The sequence below is a fragment of the Carcharhinus amblyrhynchos genome, chromosome 3 (assembly GCF_965287045.1).
Source record: "Carcharhinus amblyrhynchos chromosome 3, sCarAmb.v2.hapA, whole genome shotgun sequence".
In the NCBI taxonomy this organism is placed as follows: Eukaryota; Metazoa; Chordata; class Chondrichthyes; order Carcharhiniformes; family Carcharhinidae; genus Carcharhinus; species Carcharhinus amblyrhynchos.
The window spans coordinates 125,081,024-125,099,433 of NC_137326.1; the positions used below are offsets into that span (position 1 = coordinate 125,081,024).

The 18,410-nt window shown below is 44.5% G+C and overlaps 1 protein-coding gene across 1 annotated transcript in view; it reads right to left on the reverse strand.

The window, feature by feature from the left end:
* The window catches only part of LOC145341107 (phospholipid scramblase 2-like), an 85,182-nt gene that overhangs the window by 32,405 nt on the left and 34,367 nt on the right, over positions 1–18,410 (reverse strand). The gene's annotated exons all lie outside the window — the stretch shown is intronic.

Sequence of the window (18,410 nt, forward strand, 5' to 3'; positions counted from 1 at the left end):
ATAGAATCACCACCAGACCCTTCAAACCTGCCCTGCCATTCAATATGATCATGGCTGATCTATACTGGCTTCAATTCCTTTTCTGTGCCATTTCCCCAGAGCCCTCTATTCCTCAATCTATCAAATATCTATCTACCTCCACTTTGAATACATCTAATGATTCAGCCTCCACTACCCATTGGGGCACAGAATTTCAGAGATTCACCATCCTCTGAGAGAAGATATTTCTAAGCGCCTCAGTTTTAAATGACTGGCCCTTTAGCTTGTAGCAATGTCCCCTTGTTCGAGACTCTCTTACTCGTGAAAATATCTCACTATCGACCCTGTCAAGTCCCATCCAGGTCTTATGTGTTTGAATAAGGTCACCCCTTACTCTTCTAAACTCCAAGGAATACAGGCTCAGACTATTTAGTCTCGATAGGACAGCCCTCTCATCCCATATCCTGGTGAATCTCCTTTGGACTGCCTCCAATGTCACTATATCCTTTATCAAGTAAGGGGACCAAAACACAATATTCCAGTGAGGCATCACCAACACCTTGTAACACTGCGACGAAACCTCCCTATTTTTAATCTCCAACCCCTTTGCAATATAGGTCAAAATGCCATTTGCCTTCTTCAGTCCTTTGTTGGACCTGCTTGCTAGTTTTTTTGTGATTGACGCACTGGAACACCTAGATCCCTCTGTATTTCGCTCACCTGCAGTAACTCTCTATTTAGGTGATAATCTGCCTTTTCATTCCTCCTGCCAAAGTGCATGACCTCTCATTTCCCCACTCTATCAATTTCTTATCAATTCGCCCACCTCGTTCAGCAGAGCTCCCACATTTACCTTAGCTGCCCACTTCCTGTTTATAGGGGAGGCACAATAACATGGTGCTTCACAGAGCCAGGGACCCGGGTTCGATTCCTGGCTTGGGTCATTGTTTGCGTGAAGTTTGCACGTTCTCCCCGTGTCTGCGTGGGTTTCCTCCGGGTGCTCCGGTTTCCTCCCACATTCTGAAAGACATGCTCATTAAGTGCATCGACCCGAACTGGCGCCGGACTGTGGCAAATAGGGGAATTTCACAGTAACTTCATTGCAGTGTTAATGTAAACCTTACTTGTGACTAATAAATAAACTTTACTTTTTCTTTATATATCCATAGAAAGAAGAGTATCCAGGTGATTTCTCAAGTCATAGAGAGCACTCTGAGAGCATCAAGGAGAGCCTGAGGTTATGGCTATGCCAGGACCTTCACTGCACAGGAATACAGGAAAATCAGGGATGGATGTGTAACCGGATACCCCACCTCCAAAGATACGTAAAATACTCCATCCCTTTTTTGAAATATATTGACAAGAATACAAAGTATTGAGTGAACTTTGTTAAGTTATTCGCAATCCTTTCCCATCACATAGTTTTGAGTTGCAGTGACTCTATTTCAGATTGTAAAAGCACCTGGAGACTTTTTGAGTTCATGAAAAGGTGTGACTTTCAGAGACGTGACTTTTTTCTCACATGCCAAAATCATTCAGGCTCTGAATGACAGAGTAGGGCAGCTTATTGCTTGCATGCGGGCAGTTTCATCTGGCTTTGCAACACACACAAATCAATGGCCAATGGAAACATAAGTCTAATCTACGGACACTTCAAACGCTTGGGAGTGATGAACAAGAAAATACAAGATGCACTAATCCATGTTGGCATCGGTAGGGCCACACCTGGAGTATTATATGCAGTTTTGGAGTCCTTATCTGAGGGAGGGTGTTCTTGCTGTAGACAGAGTGCAGCAAAGGTTTACCAGGCTGATTCCTGGGATGGCAGGTCTGAGATATGTGGAGAGACAAAGTCAGTTAGGATTATATTCACTGGAGTTTAGAAGAGTGAGAAAGGATCTCATAGAAACTTTAAAATTCTAACAGGGTTAGTAGACAGGGTAGGTTCAGAAAGAATTTTCACAGTGGTGGGGGAGTCCAGAACTAGGGGGACATAGTTTGAGGATAAAGGGTAAACCTTTTAGAACTGAGATAAGGAGAAATTTCTTCACCCAGAGGATGGTGAATGTGTGGAATTCACTCCCACTGAATGTAGTTGAGGCCAAAATGTTGTCTGATTTCAAGAAAAAAGTTAGACATAGCTCTTGGGGTTAAAAGGGATCAAGAGAGATGGGGGGTAAGAGAGGATCAGCCATGATCAAAATGAATAGTGGAGCAGGTGTGAAGGGCCGAATGGCCTACTTCTAGTTTCTATGTAACACTTGGGTTACCAACAGTGATGAAATGTGTTGCTGAAGGTTTTGTCATTTGTTTTCCCTTTTGTTTGGTCAATATTTGGCTGACGCATTATGGCACTTTGCCTTCCTATGCTGATTTGAAGCTGCTGCTCAGATTCCACCATGCCTCTGACCACCTCCATCTCAACAATAGCTCTTGCTCCATCAAGAAGCCTTGAGTTCTTTCAGCTCCAGCATCTGCCCCACACCCCACCACCCCAGCCTTCATCCCTCTAATAGAGAATGTATCTTCATTCTCATAGGCCCAAACTGTGGTATTCCCTTCTTAAGCCATCCTATATCTCCACCCCTTTATGCCTCCAACCTTTGACCATGTTTTTGGACTCCCAACCTGTCTCGGTATCAATTTATGCCTGATTCAGCTGGGATGAAGCAGTTAGAAGGCTTTCCTATGTTAATGTCACTGTATGAGTGCCTGTTGTTCATAGAAACCCCACAGTGCAGAAGGAGGCCATTCAGCCCATTAAACCTGCACAGACAACAGTCCCATCCAGACCCTATCTCTGTAGCCCCACTTATTTACCCTGCTAATCCTCCAAAACTAAGAGACGATCAACCTAAGCCGCACACCTTTGGAGTGTGGGAGGAAACTCACGCAGACAAGGGGAGAATGTGCAAACTGCACATAGACAGTGGCCCGAGGCTGCAATTGAACTCGGGTCCTTGGTGCTGTGAGACAGTCGTGCTAACCATGTGTCTGCTGATGTTATAGAATCTGATTGTCACTGCACCCCAACCTTCCATCTGCCAAACAAACCACATGTGAGCAGGCAGAAGAACCCGAACACTTCAGCATCCCCTCCACCTCCCCACCCACCCCGCTCCCCCCCCCCCCCCCCACACACACACACACACACACACACACACACACACACACACACACACACACACACACACACACACACACACACACACAATCGACTTGGATTGATTGGCAATTGACTTTACAAAACAATAAAAATAAATCCTATTAGTGGCTGAACTATGAACTCTTTGCCGGATGCCAAGTATTTTGTGAGAATCATGACCGTGAGTATGATTGCAAAACTACGCCACCGATATACGTATCGATTGTGGATCTTCCAGTTCTGAAACCATGCCAGGATTCATCTGAACTGATTTCAGTGCAATTTCAGGAAAATCTACAACTGACTTGATCTTTGCTTCCTGGCAACATCGAGGGGAATGCCATGAACAAAACAGACTGTTATATGTTGTCTTCAACAATCTGATCATGGCATTGGTCAATGTGAGCAGAGACAGCCTGTTTAAATTGTCTCGTGATAACCACTCTGCCTAATTCTGGCCTCTTGTGTATTCTCAATTTTAATTGTTCTACCATTTCCATCAGTTGCCTCAGCCCCAGTGTCTGGAAGTCACTGCCTATACCTCAACAGAAGCTTTCTTCATTTAATACACACTACCTCTTTGAACAAGCTTTTGATCCCTGACCTAATATCTCCTCATATGGCTCAGTATCATCATTTCCGTTATAATGTACCTGTGAAACACTGGCCTGTTTCATGGTGCGAAAGGTGTTATTTAAATGTAAGTTGTTACTCTTACTGTTTGCAAAATAGATCAGCTTAACCATTCGCCTCAGAGCTCCTCTCACTGAAAGTATTTGTCAGTCTGCCTTTTATTCAAACAGTTTGCATCCTCCAGTCCCACAATTCAAACATCAATTCTCACTCTTTCATTCTTTCCAGCTGTATCACAGCTTGGTTTGGCTCCTATTCTGACCAAGACTGCAAAAAACTACAAAGGATCGTGAATGTAGCTAAATCCATCATGCAAACCAGCCACCCATCCATTGACTCTGTCTACACTCCTGGCTACCTTGGGAAAGCAACCAGTATAATCAAGGACCCCATGCATTCTGACCTACCCTCTTCCACCTTCTCCCAATGGGAAAAAGATGCAGAAGTCTGAGATCATGTGCTAACCTACTCAAGAACAGCATCTTCCCTGCTGTCATCGGCTTTTGAACGGATCTATCATGTATTAAGCTGATCTTTCTCTACGCCCTAGCTATGACTGTAACACTACATCCTGCACCTTCTCCTTTCCTTCTCCCTATGCACTGCATGAATGGTATGCTTTCTATGAATAGCACAGAAGTCTCAATACTTTTCACTACGTGCGAATATGTGTGACATGTAGTACTCCCCCACAATATTGCACTCAAGTGTTAGGCTGCACTTTCTGCTCTGAGGTGGGCCTCAAAGCCATAACCTACTGAATGGAAAATAACAGCAGAACCACCTTCACACACATTACTAGCCTCAACAATACCTGTTAAAGTGCCACACTTCTACAGAATACCCAGGATAGTATGTACGGGTGCATGTACACACATGCACGCGTATGAACGCAACAGCTGTATGGGCAGTACAACCCATGGGATCAGGCTGATTAAATAAAAATTTAAGTTTTGGTGGAATTGAAAGGAGTGACAAACGCAATTTACCGGCGGAATTCTCCAACTGCACGAGCCAGAAGAACGGAAATTCCCACCCGTGTTTGATGGTCTGGCAAATTTTCTACCTCGCCCACTACAATTCCCACAATGGGTGGGCCGGGATATTTCCAACCAGTGTATTCAGCAGTATCACAAAACATCATTCTTTATCCAATACTTTATAATTTGTCACATACACCACAAACTTTAAGCCCCGATGCTGTACCAATATTACAACATGAATTAGGCATGAACAACCCCTTCGAGAATCATTGGACTAGATTTAGTGATCATATGATATCCAAATGTGATTATCTGAAGGTCAAACAATAAAGATTGGTTTTAAATGAATGGAAATCCGATTGTGATTTCAGTCCACCATGCCCCTACCAGTGCTAACGCCATTTTCCATAATTCTATTTTCCTATTCTTTTCTGTGCTCATTTTATGTTCCTATTATTTTCCAATGCCCTTTAATATTTGCCTTCACATGCTTATCCTAACTCCTGCTTAAATGTTGTGTCCCCTTGCCAGTATCTGATCAGATGCATTGTGCAAACAGATTCTGAGTATTCTCCTCTTTACACTTCAGTACTATTGTATGTTTATGGCCCATGTTAACAATTCACCAAATATGGGAGAGGGCGGGAATGTGGAACTGAGCCACGACAGATCAGCCATGATCTTATTGAATAGCGGGACAGGCTCGAGGGGCTGGATGGCCTACTCCTGCTCCTATTTCTTATGTTCTTATGTTCTTATGCTTGCACTGTTTACTGCCATCATTTTTATTACTTGGATAACTCCTGAAGTATGCTGCGATGGGTAAAGCACAAATGCTCCATGCCTCTTATCAGAACAGAACTGTTATCTGCATTGTACTTTCTACTTGTCATAAGAATGTCATAAAATCCTTATAGTGCAGAAGAGGCCATGCAGCCCATACAATCCACACTAACTCTCTGACAGAATATCTAAGGTAGTCATGATGTGGAGATGCCAGCGTTGGACTGGGGTAAACACAGTGAGAAGTATTCTGTAAACTGTATGTGCTCTGTCAGACACCAGAACTCTCCACTCACCTGACGAAAGGGGAAACCCCGAAAGCTTGTGGGTTTACTATCAAATAAACCTGTTAGACTTTAACCTGGTGTTGTGAGACTTCTTAAGAATATCTAATCCAGGCCCTTTCACCCACCCTATCCTCATAACCTCACACCTTTACCATGGCTAATCTATCTTGCCTACCCAATCTTGAGACACCAAGGGTTAATTTTAGCATGACCAATCCACCTAACCTGCACATCTCAATGCTGTAGGATCACTTGGAGGAAACCCACACAGACAGGGACAGAATGTGCAAACTTCACACAGACAGTCATCCAGGCCGGAACTGAACCCAGGTTTCTGGAACTGTGAGACAGCGGTGCTAACCACTGTGCTGCCGTGCCACCCTTTGTGAGTAACCACACACGTTGTACTCAGTTTCCGTCCTGTTTAAAAAAGAATGCTTTGAACCCGAAGCCAAACAGTTCCAATTTAACTCTTCCATAAGACAGCAGCCCATATCATTCACTTTGAATTCACTTTGAATTCTGGCAATAGCCAGACAAGAGGGGTTTTAATTCTGACAGGAAAAAGGCCTGTTGCATGCACACACAAAACTGTGAGATGAGGAGGAATTTCTTCACTCGGAGGGTGGTGAATCTTTAGAACGCCACAGGGCTGTAGAAGCTCAATAACTGAGCATGTTTCATACAGGGATCGAACATTTCTGGGCGCTAACGACATCAAGGTGATAGTGGGAGATAGCGGCATTGAGGGAGATGATCAGCCATGATCAAATTGAATGGTAGAGCAGACTTGATGGGCTGAATGGCCTACTCCTGTTCCTCTGTTCCTGCATGTCACACATATGCGTACACATAATTTTACACAGTACTAAAAGGGCACTTTTTATATGCCCTGGTATGGCGATATCATTTATACTATGTTTGTAATATTATGGGTGGGATTTTCCAGCTGCACTTGCATAAAAACTGGAAAATCCTGCCTGAGGTCAATGGATCTTTCCATGGTCTAACCTATGATTCCCATGGCGGGCAGAATGAGAAAAGTCCCCCCTCCATCTTACACTGAAGTAATGTACTAGAGATTGAGATGTTACGCACTGTCTATGCAACAAATGGTTCGAATTTGGAATGCACTTCCTGATAGGGTAGTGGAAACAGATTCAATAGTAGCCCTCAAAAGGGGATTGGATAATTACTTGAAAGATAAAATCATTGCAGGGCTATTGCAAAAGGGCAGGGGAGCAGGTAAGAAGTGGGAACAACTTCCAGAGAACTGGCACAGACATGATGGGCTGAATGGCCTCCTTCTCTGCTGGATGATTCTATGATTGTACACTCGGTCCAATAACACAAGTCACTGTATCTAGAAATAGGACTAATCAGGAAGCACCAGGTCCCAACAACCAGGTTAAGTGTAAGTTTTATTTTAGAATCCCTACAGCGCAGAAGAGGGCCATTTGGCCCATCAAATCTGCACAGCCCGCAAGCTTATGCAGCCCCTATTCCTGTAACCCCATGCATTTATCCTAGCTAGTCCTCCTAACACCAACCAGTTTGGCCAATCAATCTAACCTGCATATCTTTGGCCCTCGGAAGGAAACCGGAACACCCGGGGGTAACCCACGCAGACACAGGGAGAACGTGCAGTCTCTGTACAGACAACGACCCAAGCAGGGAATCAAACTTGGGTCCCTGGTGCTGTGAGATAGCAGTGCTAACAACTGCGCTAACATGCCGCCCATCCTTTCTGGATGGGAAAGCTCTTTAAAAAGCAAATCCATCTGTTAACATGACGGTAAAATTCAGTAGAAGTGTAAAGTTTACGTATTACTCACAAGTAGGCTTACATTAATACTGCAATGAAGTTACTGTGAAAATCCCAAGTTGCCATATTCTGGTGCCTATTTGGGTACACTGAGGGAGAATTTAACATGGCCAATGCACCTAACCAGCACATATTTCAGACGGTGGAAGAAAACGGAGCACCCGGAGGAAACCCACGCAGACACGGGGAGAACGTGCAAACTCTGCACAGAGAGTGACCCAAGCCAGGAATCAAACCCGGGTCCCTGGTGCTGTGAGGCAGCGGTGCTAACCACTGTGCCACCGTGCCATCCTAAAAGTGTTTTGAACATTTTATGATTGGCCATATGAGTATTAATTGTGACTCCTTGATAGTTTTGTCATCAGATGCTTTTTGTTCAAACCCTAACTAAGGACCGTCAATTCAAAATCTAGACTGACATTGTTGGAGGAGCTTACTTTAAATGCGACACTTAACTGAGGTCCCATCTGCATTCTCAGGACTTCAAATATCCCATGGCACTATTTTGAAGAAGAGCAAAGGAATTTTCCATGATGTATGGGCCAATATTTATCCCTTAACCAACATCACAGGAAAACAATAAAACATCTCGTCATAATCTCATTGCTGTTTGTGGTATCTGCCACTCCACAAACCGTCTGACAACCTTTTTACAACAGTGACCACACTTCCAAAGTACTTTATTTCTTTATAAGTGTTGTCATTCATTACAGTTATACCCATCTTGAAAGCCAAATCAAACATATTCAAATTATGTGGATTAAAGGATGACAAATTCCGCAGTTATATCGATAAGCATACTTGAATATGCAGGTTAAACATTGGCAGTGGTTTGCTTTGGCAAACAATTTATAACTCAATGGGGTGGAGGTGGGTCTGGATAGGAGGTGGCTCTGCCGGAGGGTTGGTGCAGATGCAAATTGCCTCCTTCTACACTGTAGGGATTCTATGATTCTAAATGTTGGGTAAACCACAGGTTGAAACAAGGACAAAATACATGTGGACTACAAATGATGCTCGATCATAGAACCTTACAGTGCAGAAAGAGGCCCTTCGGCCCATCAAGTCTGCACCGAACACAATACCACCCAGGCCCTACCCCCATATCCTTACATATTATACCCACTAATCCCTCTAATCTATACATCCCTGGACACTAAGGGGCAATTTTTTTTTAGCATAGCCAATCAACCTAACCCGCACATCTTTGGACTGTGGGAGGAAACCGGAGTACCCGGACGAAACCCACGCAGACATGAGGAGAATGTGCAAACTCCACACAGACAGTGACCTGAGCTAGGAATCAAACCCAGGACCCTGGAGCTGTGAAGCAGCAGTGCTAACCACTGTGCTACCATGCCGCCCATGCTGTGTCCCAATCTCATACATGTTCGGCACTTCAAAGTTTTTGGTAAGATTGCCCCCTTAGTCTATTTCCCCAATTAACTTTAACCGGGTCTCCCTGCGTACCTATGTAATTGACTTCATTTACAATTGGAAGGTGTCACTTTCAAACTTAACGTAGAATTGAATCGGTGGGGGTAAGGGGGTGCTTGAGGCTGGTCCCACCAGTGTTTTCTGAGTCTTGTTATTACTAATTTCCACCCACGCTGTTCAAACCTTGACGACCTTGTATGTTGAAATTTACCATCCTGCCCCCCACGAGAATTATGGTGGGCAGGGGGACGAAACATGCAAAGATCTGTTGACCTCGGGTGGGATTGTCAGGTCATGGGGTGAGTGCGGTTTGAAAATCTCACCCAATCTCTCTGTAATGGTGATCAGATCTACATCATTTACCTCTATTTGTGCCACTAATTCATCTATCTTATTGCAGAGGTTTGTGCATTCAGATAAAGAACTTTTAATTTCAATTCCTTTATAGAAAATTACAGCTCAGAAACAGGCCTTTTGGCCCTTCTTGTCTGTGCCAAACCATTTTTTTGCCTAGTCTCATTGACCTGCACTTGGACCATATCCCTCCACACCCCTCTCATCCATGAACCCATCCAAGTTTTTCTTAAATGTTAAAAGTGACCCTGCATTTACCACTTTATCTGGCAGCTCATTCCACACTCCCACCACACTCTGTGTGAAGAAGCCCCCCCTAATATTCCCTTTAATCTTTTCTCCATTCACCCTTAACACATGTCCTCTAGTTTTTTTCTCCTCTCGTCTCAGTGGAAAAAGCCTGCTTGCATTCACTCTATCTTTACCCATCAAAATCTTATACACCTCTATCAAATCTCCCCTCATTCTTCTACACTCCAGGGAATAAAGTCCTAATCTATTCAATCTCTCTCTGTAACTCAACTTCTCAAGTCCTGGCAACATCCTTGTGAACCTTCTCTGCACTCTTTCAACCTTATTTACATTCTTCCTATCTAATTATGTCTAATTCCCACAATGATCTTAGTTGTGAATGTATATTTATTATTAAACTCTTTGCCCCTTTCTGTCCCACTCTGCTTGTCTTTACTCACATCACTACATTGTCAGGGTACCTTGACTTTCTCTTTGGATTTCTCCCTTCACTTGAACCTTTTCCTCCTTCAATTAGTTTCCAAAGTTCTGCCAAGCGTGTCACTGGTCAGGGACAGGAGGATGTGGCAGAGGATCAGGCAGCTATGGGGACCCAACATGTTATGATAGAGGGGGTTTCCACCCTAACTTTGCCAACAACTACAATACTTGGTGCAAGTCATGTCAGATGCCACGTTGGTGAGGGTATGAGTGCATTCACAATGAATGCAGAGCAGAAATGCCATTATATCGGTCAGAATGCATCACTGATATGATGCCAGCGTAGTATTTTTGGCTTCAGTTCTCCAGTTAACTCTGTCACAACTCAACAAGTGTTCAGCAACAGTAAGGACACAAACTGACACACTGAAATAAGTCTGAAACTTTTACTGTAATTTCTCATCCTTTTGATTCAATTTATTATTGTCCCATGCTTTGGGATATAGTGAAAAATATTGTTTCTTTCACACAATATAAAGCATACTGTTCATTGAGAAGAAAAGGAGAGGGTGCAGAATGTAATGTTACCGTCATGCTAGGGTGTAGAGAAAGATCAACTTCATATGAGGTAGGTCCATTCAAAACACTGATGGCAGTGAGGAAGAAGCTTGGCACATTCAATTTCCATTTTTAAAAGCCTGCAGGGAATGGTGTGGTAAGTACTGGGTGAAGTTTTGCTTACTTTAAGGCTTTGTACAAACCAGTTGCTCCCGGGCACACATGCAGCAGTAGGCAGTCCCCTTGGCGCATGTCTTGGAATCTAAACTGACACTATGCAAAGCAGGACAAGTACCGAGAGGATAAAAAACAATAGGGCCATATCCACCTAAACTGGCTCGGGAACAATTTGCTGCTGGAACATCACTGGGGAACAACATGTCAAACGTTAACACTCCCATAAGGAAGCAGTCACTGAAATCGACCTGAAATGCAGCTTGGGTGGCATGGTAGCACAGTGGTTAGCACTGCTGCTTCATAGCTCCAGGGACCTGAGTTCAATTCCCGGTTTGGGTCACTGTCTGTGTGGAGTTTTGCACATTCTCCTTGTGTCTGCATGGGTTTCCTCCCACAGCCCAAAGATGGGCAGGTTAGGTTGATTGGCCATGATAAAAAAATTGCCCTTAGTGTCCTGAGATATGTAGATCAGTGGGTAAATATGTAGGGAAATGGGGTGGGATTGTGCAGACTTGATGGGCTGAATGGCCTCTTTCTGTACTGTAGGGTTTCTATGATTCAGGGCAGGTTCTGGACTGTGCTGCTAATGACTGTGAAAGTGACTCAAATTGTATGTATTTAGCTCCTTGGAGTTGGAAGCTGGAGATATCAGTGATACCTTGAAGTTTGCCATTGACTGATTTGATTTATTATTGTAACATGTATTAACATACAGTGAAAAGTGTTATTTCTTGCATGCTATACAGATAAAGCATACTATTCATAGAAAGGAAAGGTGAGAGTGCAGAATGTAGTATTACAGTCATAGCTAGAGTGTAGAGAAAGATCAACTTAGTGTGAGGTAGGTCTGTTCTGAGTTGAGGAGGAACTTCTTCACATAAAGAGTTGTGAATCTGTGGAATTCCCTGCCCAGGGTTATGGTTAGCGTGTGGATAAGTGGAGTTGAGTCCACAAAAGATCAATCGTGATCTTATTGAATGGCTGACCAGGCTCGAGGGGCCAGATGACCTACTTCTGCTCCTAGTTCTTTTATTCCTATATTCTTATTCAAAAGTCTGACGGCAGTAGGGAAGAAGCTGTTCGTGAAGCGGTTAGAACGTAACCTCAGACTTTTCTGTCTTTTTTCCAGACAAAACAGAGACAAAGGATGAGGGGTGACTTGAGAGAGGTGTACAAGATGATGAGAGGTATTGATCAAGTAGACTCTCAAAGGCTTTTTTTCCAGGGCTGACATGGCTGCCATGAGAGGACACAGGTTTAAGGTGCTGGAGAGTAGGTACGGAGGAGATGTCAGGGGTAAGTTTTTCACTCAGACAGTGGTGGATGCCTGGAATTGGCTGCTGGTGCTGGTGGTGGAGGCGGATTCGTTAGGGTCTTTTAAGAGACTTTTGGATAAGTACATGGAACTTGGTAAGATAGAGGGTATGCCTAGTAGGTAGGAACGTGTTCGGTGCAACTTGTGGGCCGAAGGGCCTGTTTGTGCTGTAGTTTTGCTATGTTTCTAAGAAGATGGAAGAGAGAATGTCTGGGGTTTGTGGGATCCTTAATTATGTCGGCTGCTTTGCCAAGGCAGCAAGAAGTGTAGACAGAGTCAATGGATGGGAGACTGGTTTGCGTGATAGATTAGCCCACATTCACAAACTTTTGTAGTTTCTTGTGACCTTGGGCAGAGCGGGAGCCATACCAAGCTGTGATACAACCAGAAAGAATGCTTTCTATGGTGCCTCTGTAAAAGTTGCTGTGTCGCCTCTCCCTGAAGCTCTGCACTCAGTGAGACCTCACTGCAATTCCTTCTCCCTCGTAATGGTGATCTGATGGAGCAAGCACACAGCTTTGCTGGGAGTCTAGGCTTCCCTAAGGCACAGACTGCCCTTGACTACATGCACAAAAATTTCAGGCACTGCATGTGATGAATTCTGCCCTACTCTGCAACAAAAGGAGATTCCATTCCTTTGATTACCAGTTCGTGTATGTTCATAAGCAAAGAATCACAAAGGTCGATGCCCAATATCTGGGCAGAGGTCCTGATGGCTTCATACTGCGACAGTCTGACCCTGCGAGACTTCACTATGAATTTCCACTCAATCATTGGATATCGCCTGCTTCTCCTCCAGTAGAAGCTGTGACACTGGCCATCTGATGCTGCATCATGGTTGGGTCTACAACAGTGCTCAAGGAGTTGGCCATTACTTCTGTTTCAGAAGAGATGGACTCCAATTTCCATGCAAAATCCTGCGCCAAGCTGCTGCTGGACCTCTCCCAGCTGCTGGCCACTGACCGTAGATTGTCTGACAGTCTTTCCAATGCACTATTTGGAAATGCATACATATCAATGTTCTTCTGTAGGCCACCCCATCCATTGACTTTGTTTGCAATTGAAATGCGTCACTTTCAAATTTGGCGTGGAATTGAATGGGGATAGGGCCTGGGTGGGATTGTGGTCTCTGCAGACTCGATGGGCTGAATGGCCTCCTGCTGCAATGTAGGGGCACAGTGGTTAGCACTACTGCTTCACAGTACCAGGGACCTGGGTTCGATTCCTGGCTTTGGTCTCTGTCTGTGTGGAGTTTGCATGTTCTCCCCGTGTCTGTGTAGGCTTCCTTTGGGTGCTCCAGTTCCCTCCCACAGTCCAAAAGACGTGCTAGTTAGGTTCGTTGACCCAAGCAGGCGCTGGGCTGTGGCAAGTAGGGGAAGTTCATAGTAACTTCATTGCAGTGTTAATGTGGGCCTACTAATGAATAAACTCTACTTTACTGTGATTCTACGAGTCTTCTGCAGCAGTTGTTGGATGGGATTTTCTGCTCCCCCACCCCCATACTTCCCTAGCCACCCCCACCCCAGCCACCTAATCCACCCCCCCACCCGCATTTTGAGCAGGTGGAGGTGAGTCGACATTGGCTGGCAGGGAAATTTCCGGTTCCACCATTATTAAGTGGTTTACCATTATTTGCATCCTCTGCTGCCAGGAAATGCATGGTGAGGGGGGTTGGGGGGGCGGGGGGAGGGGTGGTGGGAGGAGGTGGGCACTGTCAGCAGGACCAGAAAGCCCCGCCGGTGGAAATGGCTGGAAAATCCCACCCCTTTCTGTGTCGCCTTGCCTTCTGGCAAGCTGGCATCTGTGCTAACCTTTCCCCACACCGTGGCTGCAGTCTACTGGTGTCCAATAGCTGACCCCATTTAGATACTGCTTCTGCTGTCTCTTGTCAATCATCTATCACCTGATGTGGGGTGGCACAGTGGTTAGCACTGCTGCCCCCCAGCGCCAGGGACCTGGGTTCAATCCCGGCCTCAGGCCACTGTGTGTGAAGTTTGCACATTCTCCCCTTAGGACTGTGGTTTTGGAGGATCTTCAACATGTCACCTTCCAAGGCATTCCCGTAAAGCTGTGGTGATGTTACTGTAGTTGTGGAAGAAGCTACACACAAATCTGATCAGAAAAAAGGAAGTAATTCTAATGAAATATCTAAAATTCCAGACTTGACAGTCCATAGTACTGTGCAATTATGCCTACAGCCCAAAGCGCGATTATTTTATAATGCTAAAGCTTACTTATGAGACTTTGAATTTCACAAGTCAAATTACCTCCAGGTGCTCCGGTTTCCTCCCACAGCCCAAAGATATGCAGGTTAGGTTGATTGGCCATGATAAATTAACCCTAGTGTCAGGGGGATTAACAAGGTAATGTGTGGGGTTGTGGGAATAGAGCCTGAGTAGGATTGTGGTCGGTGCAGACCCAGTGGGCTGAATGGCCTCCTTCTGCACTGTAGGGATTCTACGATTCTATGTCTAAACTACCCTACTTGACTCTGAAAGGAGGAAGGCACAAGGCCTGCTTACACCATCTGGAGTTCAGAACCGTAAGTGTGTTGGGGTGAAGGGAAAGTGGGACGAGAAGAGAGAGAGGATTTGAGAGGCCTTCATTTTCCAAAATTTCTGCCTGTTTGTTTGCTGTGTCCTCAGAAATGCTGTCCCTGCAGCAGGGGCCCGGACATGCAGCCAAACCTATCCTTCTCTATTTTAAACTACTGCTTCCCAGTAAGCAACACCTTATCCGGCAAGAGAGAGGGAAAAGTGTCAGTGATTGTTGTGTAACCTGCAAGCTCTGAGACATGGATGTGAAGTTTATATCGATGCCAAACGTGGGAGGATGCAGAGAAGGCTGTGATTGTTAATTATGAGCCCTGATTATTCGGGATTATTGATTTATTAGTGTCACAAGGAAGCTTACATTAACACTGCAATGAAGTTACTGTGAAAATCCCCGAGTTGCCACACTCCAGCAACACTGAGGGGGAATTTAGCACGGCTAATGCACCTAATCAGTATGTCTTTCAGACTGTGGGAGGAAACTAGGGCACCTGGAGGAAACCCATGCAGACTCTGCACAGGCAGTGACCCAAGCAGGCATCCTGTGAGGCAGCAGTGCTAACCACTGTGCCCCACGGTGTTGAGTGACGGGAGTGTAATGAACTGAGCGGTCTCTGAGTTTAGTGTCACGGGTGGGAGGATGTGGTATTTGAAGCCGTATTTAATGCCATCCATCATGCGTGAGGTCATTGAACTTCATGCAAGATGATACCCAGGTCCTCAGGGCCTGAGCTTTGGCACTGATCTCCACAGCTATCCACTCCCACTGAGTGTGTGGCTGGAGACCTCCTCATCTCCTGTGGATGCAAGACACCTCTCCTCCTTTGCATCGCCTTCAAGGCCTCCAGCACAGTGTGACAAAAGCTCCCTCCCCCATGTCATACTTTTCCCCAATGTTTCACGGTTCTGATTCACTTCCTGTAAGACTGCCCCAGCCACAGCCACTATGCAACTTTCACAGAACCATAGAAACCTACAATGCAGAAGGAGGCCAATCGGCCCATCGATTCTGCACTGACTGTCCGACAGATCATCTTACTCAAGACTTCTTCCCCTGCCCTATCCCTGTAAACCCATACATTTCCCATGACTAATCCCTTAATCCTGGGACACTCGGGAGTTATTTAGCATGGCTAATCCACCTAATTTGCACGATTTTAGACCGTGGGAGGATTTCTGAGCACTCAGAGGAAACCAATGCAGCCATGGGGAGAGTATGCAAACTCTACACAGACAGTCACCTGAGGCCGGAATTGAACCCAGGTTCCTAGCACTGTGAGGCAGCAGTGTTAACCACTGTGCCACCATGCCATCCCACTTTTAAAAGGTTCCAGCTAGCTTAGGCTGTGCAGGCTGGCTTCAGAGAGTGCTCGCCATTCACGATAAAATCTCCTTGCTCAGGGAGTCAGTCAGTCAAAATCGTGGTGTGGAATGACTGGGTACTGAAATAATTTAAACAGCAAATGGTAGGGAGTTGATGTGCTGCCTACACTGCAGTCAATGGTGCTGTGGTTTAGAACCTGTGTACCCGCAGTAGTGGGGGGTTATTGAATTTAACACTCTCTAAGTCAGATGGTTAAAGGTTTAAACTTCACTCTATGAGCTTCAGTGCAGTGATTCCACATGTAGCTCATTCCTCTGAACTGGAAGGTGCTTAAAATGAATAATCCAATCATTTTAATTTTTGGTTCTAACTTTTGATTCTGCTGTGTTAATCAGCAGCTTAATTTAAACTATTGGGAATTCACATTTTGTACAGCAGGAAATTCACATTCTCTGGGTGAGAAATAACACCATGCTGTAAACGATGATGAAATGAGCTCCAGCTGCCCGTTTAGGGAGATATAAATTTGATGAAGAGCAGGGAGTTCTCCCAGTGTCCCGGAAACATTCCTCCCTTAATACTAATTTTAAAAAATGCTGTCAATTGTTGGACAAATTGTCCCCTGAATTTGACGATGAGTGAACAGAAATGGCATTCCAGAAGTAACTAATTAAATTGTGTTTTATTTCTTTATTGTCTTTTTTTTAGTTTTCTTCCCCTCCACTCTTTCCCCCTATTTAATCCCCCCCTTTCTTAGCTCTTTTCCCCTTTTGCTTCCCTTTTACCCTTTTTTTCTCAATTTTACCTCTCTCCCACTCATCTCCTCTCCTCCCTCCACATCTTCATCTGTTTACCCTCTGATTTCAGTTTCTCTGCCATTTGGCCATTTACACTTTCTATTCCCTCTGTGGACTGTCATTAGCAGTTCTTACCCTTTCCCCTTGTTATTGTGGCCATGACTCATCTTTTCACTCCCTCGCCCGACAGAATAAACATCTCCCACTTTCTGTGCCTTTCAGCTTTGACAAAGGGTCGTCTAAACGCGAAGCATCAGCTCTTTTCTCTCCTTACAGATGCTGCCAGACCTGCTGAGATTATCCAGCATTTTCTCTTTTGAGTTTGGAAGAACAGGATAAGGCACTAAATAAATGTAATTTCATTCTTCATAATACTGAATGAGGGTATTGTTTAGAAATAACTTGATGCCTTTAAAGTTTCCAAACCCATGCCACTATATATAATAATGAGTGGGTATGTGACTTGAAGACATTTCAGATATTACTTTAAAATAAGACCAAAGAACTGAAAGTTATATAATCTTGTAAACAATAGATTTATTGCAGTTGATTTGGCTACATTTTTATTTTCCCATTCTCTGATAGTTTTTGAAAATCATTCGTGAGACATGGGCTTTGTTGGCTGGCTGGCATTTATTTCCCATTCCTAGATGCCCTTGAAACTGAGTGGCTTGCTCGGTCATCAGACAGGGCAGTTGAGAGTTAATCACATTGCGGTTGTACTGGAGTCACATGTAGGCCAGACCAGGTAAGGACGGCAGATTTCCTTCCCTAAAGGACATTAGTGAACCAGGTGGGTTTTCCCGACGACTTACAATCATGCTCACCTGTAGATTCTTAATTTCAGATTTTTATTATTGAATTCAAATTCCATCTTCTGCCGTTGCGAGCTTTAAACTCGCAGACTATTAGCTGAGTTTCTGGATTAATAATCTAACGATTGTGACGTTAGTGTACCTTTAAGATATGTATTTTTAAAATCATGCTCACAGCCTTATCTGATGTAACTGTTGATGAGCTGTCTAAGAGGAGTCTTTTTATTGCTCCTTAAGTGGTTTAAATGAGGGTTAGAACAAAGAACATAGAACAGTACAGCATAGTACAGGCCCTTCGGCCCTTGAAGTTGTGCTGAGCTATGTCTGAACCCAAGATCAAGCTATCCCACTGCTTGTCATTCAGGTATGTTCCATATGCCTAGCCAATAACTGCTTGAAAGTTCCTAAATTGTCCGACTCCACTATCACAGCAGACAGTGTATTCCACACCCCAACCACTCTCTGAGTAAAGAATTTATCTTGGACATCTCTCCTATATCTCCCACCATGAACCTTATAGTTATGCCTCCTGGTACCCGAGGAAACGTCCACTCTATCTATCCCCCTCAGCATCTTTATTTTTACTTTGCAAAGTAGTTTTATGACCCTGCATTGTCAGGAGGAAGAATGTTTGCAGGCCAGATGACATGAGCTCTTTCATTTTCAGTTCTGAGCTGCCGGTTTTGGGTTTCAGAAGGGACATCAAGCTGGAAAGAAGTGTCTCTCTCTCTCTCCTTGGTTTTCAGAAATTCTGCTGTTTAGGTGAAAGCCTTC